General features: G+C 35.0%; 1 pseudogene; it reads left to right on the forward strand.

Moving 5' to 3' along the window:
• LOC109717052 lies at positions 2087–6452 on the forward strand (annotated as a pseudogene).

Below are 7103 nucleotides of genomic sequence, written 5' to 3' on the forward strand. Positions count from 1 at the left end.
CCGTTTTCAAGTTTAACGGTGTAGAAGTATTCAAATCAGATGAAATTTTGATAGAAAATTCTTTATACTATCTACAACAAGATCTATATTTCTGATCGAAAATTTTAGTGCTATATCACCACTTTTTATAGGATTTTTATTTTCAGCCGTTAAAAATTATTGATTTTGAATCCTTTCGATCACTAGGTAAATGATATCGAAAAATCGCAAAAATTATTTTCTAGAAACTTCAAATGCGCTAGATCAAGTCTAACGGAGCCGATCGTCAATTCGAAAATTCCATCATCGAAAACGGCTCAGGAGCACGGAGGCCTCCGTGGGCCTCCGTGCTCCTGAGAGCACAGCAGCCCTGCTCTATATATATATATATATATATATATATGTTATATATAATTATTTATTTATATATATAAATATAAATTAAATAAATTATACAAATATAAAAAATTTATATATTCAAGCTGTTAACGAGCCGAATAAGAGCGAGCTGACCTCAGCTCGCGTTCAGCTCATTCATTAAATGAGCTAAAAATTTCAGCTCGTGTTCGACTTGTTTACTAAATGAGCGATTCGATCTCGAGCCGAACGCGAGCTGGATTGCCGCCCCTAGAGGTGACTTATTTTTTGTTTTTTTTTTTAATTTAGGCAGTTCATTATATATTTTCAACCGGCCGGATGGGCCGGATACGGACTAGGTTCAACATGCCCGGTCTAGACCGGAGCACTGGTCCAAGGTTTTTTATTTCAATCTTCGGGCCGGACCTTTTGCCGCTTTTGGTATCGAGTCACGACAAAATTAGTTAAGTTGTTTGTTATTTAACATTTCGCCCCCTCAAAATTCTGTGTTTTTACTACTAGCCCAATAAATTTTATTTGCAAAAATGGCCTCTTCCTACCACTCGGGCATCACGTTGGACATGAAAGGACTATGTAGGCGTTTTTAAGTTAAACACGATAATTTAGTCACTGTGTTTACATATGGTAATGAAATTACCGTATTCTTTTTTGTGTTTTTAACATGTTCCTTTAATTCACTTCTTCCTTGATCGAAGAATAAGGAGGATGTGAATATCGGCCCTTGGATGATAATCCAATTACTCTGTTTAAATACGGTAATTGAATTATCGGATCCCTTATGTTTTTAATGTGTTCCTTTAATTCACTCGACCCTTGGTCAAAGAATAAAGAGGATGTGAACACGGCCCTTTGACGATAATTCAATCACTGTGTTTAAGTCCAGTAATTAAATTATCGTATTCCAATTTATATTTTTTTCATATCGGTCCTTAGTCGAAAAATAAGGAGGATATGAACATATGATTATTCAATCACCATGTTTAGAAATGATGACTAGGTCACCATCTTCAACTTAACATGGCCGACGTGGCTATTTATGCAAATATAAATTTGCTCGAGCCATTTGTGAAAAAAAAGATTTGAAGGAGCTAAATGCAAAAACCCCTTTAGGTTTATCTATAATAATCTTAAATATTTATTATTTTCAGAAACCCACAAGGAAAACAAAGGATCATTTCTATTAATTTTTTTGGGAGTCAATCATGTAATAAAAATTTCGATGCTAAACATAAAAATACACACTGAATAATCTGTTTTTAACATCAATACAACTAAATCCGCGAAGGATTAGATATAAACATATAACCAAGACATGAAGAATCACAGGCCAAATACCAAAAAATACAACTCTGAAAGAAGGATACCAAAAAGCTGGTGCAGAAACATCACATAACACATGGTTTTGAATGAATAGAACCAGTCATAAGAAGCTAAAATAGGATGTGAATATTTAGGAACATAAGCAGGTCTCTCACGCACAATCCTTGTATTTTATTGTCACTATTTAGTTATTTATGGTGACGATAAAATAAATCGCCATTATTTGATTATGACGATAAAATAAATCGCCATTATTTGATTATCTATAATGACAATAAAAAAAATTACCACCAATTAATTAAATTTAATTTATTTAAATTAATATTTTAATTTAATTTTAAAATTTTAAAAAATTAAAAAAAAATCCTTACTTCCCTCAGCTCACCCGGCCTCTCCCCTCTACTTCTTCCTGTCAACTACTCTAATAAAAGAAAAACCCAAACCACCTCAAAAATCCATTTCCCAAATCCGCTCCCAACCTCTCCCTCTCCTCTTTGACGATCTCTCGTCGGCGAGCTCGTCACGGCGAACTCCTCGCCGGCGATCTCGTCACCGGCGAGCTCCTCACCGGCGACTCCTCGTCGGCGACATAGGCAACGAGCTCCTCACCGGTGACTATGCAACGAGCTCCTCATCGCTAATTTCCTTTCCGACGAGCCCTTCAAAACGGAGCTTCTTGTCGCCGAGCTCCTTTCAAGTGAGTCCCTCACCGCCGATCTCCTCGCCGGTGAGGCCCTTACAACTGATCTCCTTGCCGGTGAACCCCTCGCTGCCGATCTCCTTGCCAGTTAACTCCTCGCCGCCGATCTCCTCGCCGGTGAGCCTCTCGCCTATTTCTGTATGTAGATTAAATATGCTTTGTTTGTGATTCCTTTTCTTGTATGAACTATGTAAGTTCATGATCTAATTTAATAATCAACGCATACTTATGAAATTAAACAATAATCTAAGCCTAGCTTTGATGTCCACATATGAGTACTTGAAAGTTTAATTTTCTGTTCTTTTTATTTGTCTTTTACCAGCTACATGCTAGTAGATATTGCGTGTGATGAGAACTACTGCATGCTTAGTTTCAGATCATCATTATCATGGTTGTTGCTGATTAATTCTATACATTTAACTCTTAATTAGTATTTATCTTTGCAATTAATCACTGATAAATTTGAGCATCTTTTTTTTTATATAAATAGAATGATAATGTTCTGGGTCTATAATTATATATTAATTATATAATTAATCACTAATAAATTAAAAATGCATATAACTTAAACGGAAGAAATGTGTTCCAACAAATATCTAAAAATTTAGCTCTTGATATGTTTTACACTTCTTCTATTTATAATAGGGATAAAAAAGGACCTTCACAAGGAAAATGATTCTTTATGCCGCAATGCTGTCCCAGAAGTTCTGCATTGAGTTGTTTATTTGGGGGAAAAGTTCGTGCTAAATGCTAATAGTTCTTAAATTATAAATCATATTTTCGTCTCTTTTCTATTTTTTATGATACTTTTAGCTGGGAAAGCACTTCTTGGCTAATCTTCCCGTTTAAGTGTTCTTTTGTTCTGTCAACTGTATTGAGCGTTCACATGTCAACAACTTAGTTGGTAAATAAAGCCAATGAAGGAACTACAAAATGGAAGACATCTTGATTACCTTTTCTTTATTTAACATACAATGTAATCCAGTTTTGACGACCCACTGTTGTTACTCTTTTCAATAGTTAATGCTGAATAAAGTCCCTAGCCCCAGAATAATTAAGAAACTTTTGACCTTGGTAGTCCCTGTGACTCAATCAAAACCATGCTTTGAAGGTATTTCTAATAGAATGTTGCCCATGACTTTGTTATCCAGATTATGATGTTGTCATATCCTTCCCTTTCTCCTTACCTGGCATGACATATCCATAACTTATCTGTGTTAGCAAGTCTTGCTTTTTTTTGGTCACCATAGCAAATTTTCTTACCATTTTTATTTCCATTGGGAAACCAATCACTTTGGGTTGTTGGGTTGTTGGGAGCTGGTTTAATGACAGATTAGCAATTGCATGAATAGTACAATTGGCTTTAGAAAAGGTACTCTAATCTAAATACTTAAGAAAACAAGAACACTAGTCATGCTGCATTAAAATTAGATAACAGTAGGCCAAAATAAAAATAAAAGCTATTAGCTTTAGGTAGAAAACTGAAGTAGAAGAAAGCAAAGTTAGCAAAATTAGCAACAAAAGACAATAAAAGCTATTAGCTTGCTACTTAATGATCAAAACAGACAAATGGTGATTGCTTATGTTAAATGTTAACTTGGTTCATCTTTCTAACATAAAAAGAGATTTGAATGGATATAGAAGTAACTGATTGGTGAACAACTACACAATGCATGGATTTGGATAAGGTATATCATCATGAGATTATACGGATACAGCGGCATGGCAACTCTTCAACAATAATGATTTGATATGCAATATTAGTTATACATTTTTGGGGTAAATCTGGATGACTTATTCTATTCTTTTGTAAATATTTTGGCTTCAGATCGATAAGCTGCAAAGTACTTCTCACCAATGGGAACGAACCCCTGTATACACTCCAGTTGTGAAAGCATCGAGTGGCAGGTAAGGAGGCCATCGAAGTTAATTATCTGATATACTTTCAATTCTAGTAGGTTTAAACTTGCCTATCCTATCGACGCGCGGTGACTGACCACCATAGTAAAGCTTTTGCATTAGTGGAAACAGTGCCATTGTTCTTTTTCTTTCTTTCTTCTTTTTTTTTTGTGCTTTTATGTCGGTCTCATTCTGGTTGGAATGATGCATGGCTATTTAAAACCCAACTAAGAACTTCATAATCGTTTGAGGTTCTACATTTCATTCTGTTTAGATTTTACTTTTTTCTGCGAAAAGGTGGATGAACTGGACAAGGCAATTTCAGTCGCTGCCAGAGATCCAGCTTATTATATGTGGACTTGACGAAGTTGAACTTGGAAAACAGAGAAACTGGACTAGCACTGCTCACAACTAGGTATTGTAAAATTATTTCATTATTAATTTTCATTGTTCCACATTGATATGCACAAGTTGTAATGCTAAGACATAATAAAGACAACTACTACTGTCTTTTGTCTCCTTTTTCCTTTTTTGGTTATACTTGATTTTGGTCAATTAGCATGTTCTAATATAGTTAGGAAATACCTAGGTGCGTACTGTGAGGAGAAATGTTGAAGCTGGAAAGGAGAAGAGCAGTCTAATCACTGGTTTGCGCCAAGACCTAACGGGTCTTCCATGTGGGCATGATTCTCAAGCAGGAAGATCTAACCACTATGGAGCCGAAGACAACGATGATTTTTTCTCTTCAGAATCAGATCGGCAGCTGCTTCTAATAAAGTAACCTGTTTTTCATCTCTCAGTACCTTTTGATTGGCTGGAAATTAGTTGAGAAAGAGTTTATTGAACCATATCAAGTCTAGCACTCTGCCTCGTCCCATAATTTGTTCTCTTTTTGACATGTAAGATAAAAGAATGGCTTATATCATCAATTTACCTCGTGTGACTTTAATTTTATGAAAATGAACGTCAAATCAATTACATCAATGTAAATAGAAACAGTGCTCTTCAGATGTCATTTAATAAAGAAAATCTCAAATTAAAAATTTGAACAGCAGTCTGTTTGATCAAGTGCTTTCATTACAAGGTAATTTGCTTTTCATATTGTGGAATATATTATCCCATGCAATATATGCCTTCTGCATATTATATTTAAACCTTGAAGATTAAACTGCTGCTAGATGGTATATGAATTGATTTTACTAATTAAGGAAAAAAGGGCAATTTACATTCTAATGTTTCAACAGATATTTCATGAGTATATTCATGCATACTGCATATGTCCTTGATTGAAAAGAATATATTTGGTTTTAGGGACTCGAGTACTTCATGGGCTTTATGACTACTATTACTTGAAGATTGACAGCTCACATTTTATGATTGCTTATTAAAAAGCCAAGCTAACTTGACCTGCAGGCAACAAGATGAGGAATTGGATGAGCTAAGCGCAAGTGTTCAGAGAATTGGAGGTGTAGGACTTACCATACATGAAGAGCTCATTGGAAAGGTGTAGGACTTACCATACATGAAGAGCTCATTGGATAGGTATTATTAATATTAAGTTGCAAAAATTTGCACCTGTTTGGTGATATTAAACTGATTGTGAATTATAAAGTGGCCAGATTGAACCAGAGATCCATATTAACCATGTTTGAGTAAGCGTAATATACTTCTTTTGATATGGTGATCATTTTCCCCTTCAGTAAGGAAAAAAAAAAAAGAGTATGATTTGGCAGCTAGGTTGGAGCTGTGGATAATAGGACAACTTGGAAAACAGTGTCCAGTTTTTTTTTCCTATCTTATATGAGATTTCCTGGGATATTACACATATCAAGAGAACATAATTAGGATAAACCCATTTTCTGTAACATGCTAAATTATTCTTGAGTAATTTTTCTAAATTATTTATAACTTGCAGATTATGATATGCTTGGATGCTCCAAGTCTAAATGAGATGTTTTTGAGATGGATCAGAGGAAGGTGTTCTATCTACTAGTATCAACTGAGGCTTCGAATGCTTTTTTATCTTTTATGACTGACTAATAGTTTTTAGTTTTTTTTTCTCTAAATTGAACTTGTGTTGTTAGTTGGCAACTTAATGGATTCTTGTTTTATTTTTTATTTTTGTTGATATTGTTGGAGAAACTAATATATGACATTATTTTGAAGTGATTTATTATGTTGGAGGGTTTGAATGTGTTTTTGCCTATAATTTTTGTTATTTTATTCATATATATTTGTACATGAACATTTGGTGGCAAAAAATAACACTACCGAAGGTAAATATAATTTGTCGCGACCAAATACTATATTTAGTGGCGACAAATTTTTGCCGCCAAATGTTACATTTAGTGGCGACATGTATTTGACAAATGAAACACATTTAGTGGCGGCATATATTTGCCACCAAATGAAACACATTTAGTGGCGACAAATATTTGCCATTAAATGATATATTTAGTGGCGACTAATATTTGCCACCTAAAGTTGAATATTGGTGGCAATAGGTAGTTGCCACCAAATCCTAGAAATTAGTGGCGACATTTTGTCGCCACCGAATGATACCTTTTCGTGGCGACAACCACAAAAAGTTACATTTAAAGTGGCAAAATACATATTTCGCCACTGATTCATTCGCCGGCGGGATCTATTGCGGCAACCTGTGGCGACAATTTTTGTCGTGATTATAGACATTTGGTGGCAATATTTTGTACATTTGGTGGCGACTTTAGTTGCCACCGAATGATAGTTATCTTGTAGTGTTCGTGGGTCCCGGCGGAGTCTCGGTGCGACTACGGGACTTCCGGCGTATTACGGCTATCCATTTGGA

This window comes from Ananas comosus, linkage group 11 (genome assembly GCF_001540865.1).
Source record: "Ananas comosus cultivar F153 linkage group 11, ASM154086v1, whole genome shotgun sequence".
Classification (NCBI taxonomy): Eukaryota; Viridiplantae; Streptophyta; class Magnoliopsida; order Poales; family Bromeliaceae; genus Ananas; species Ananas comosus.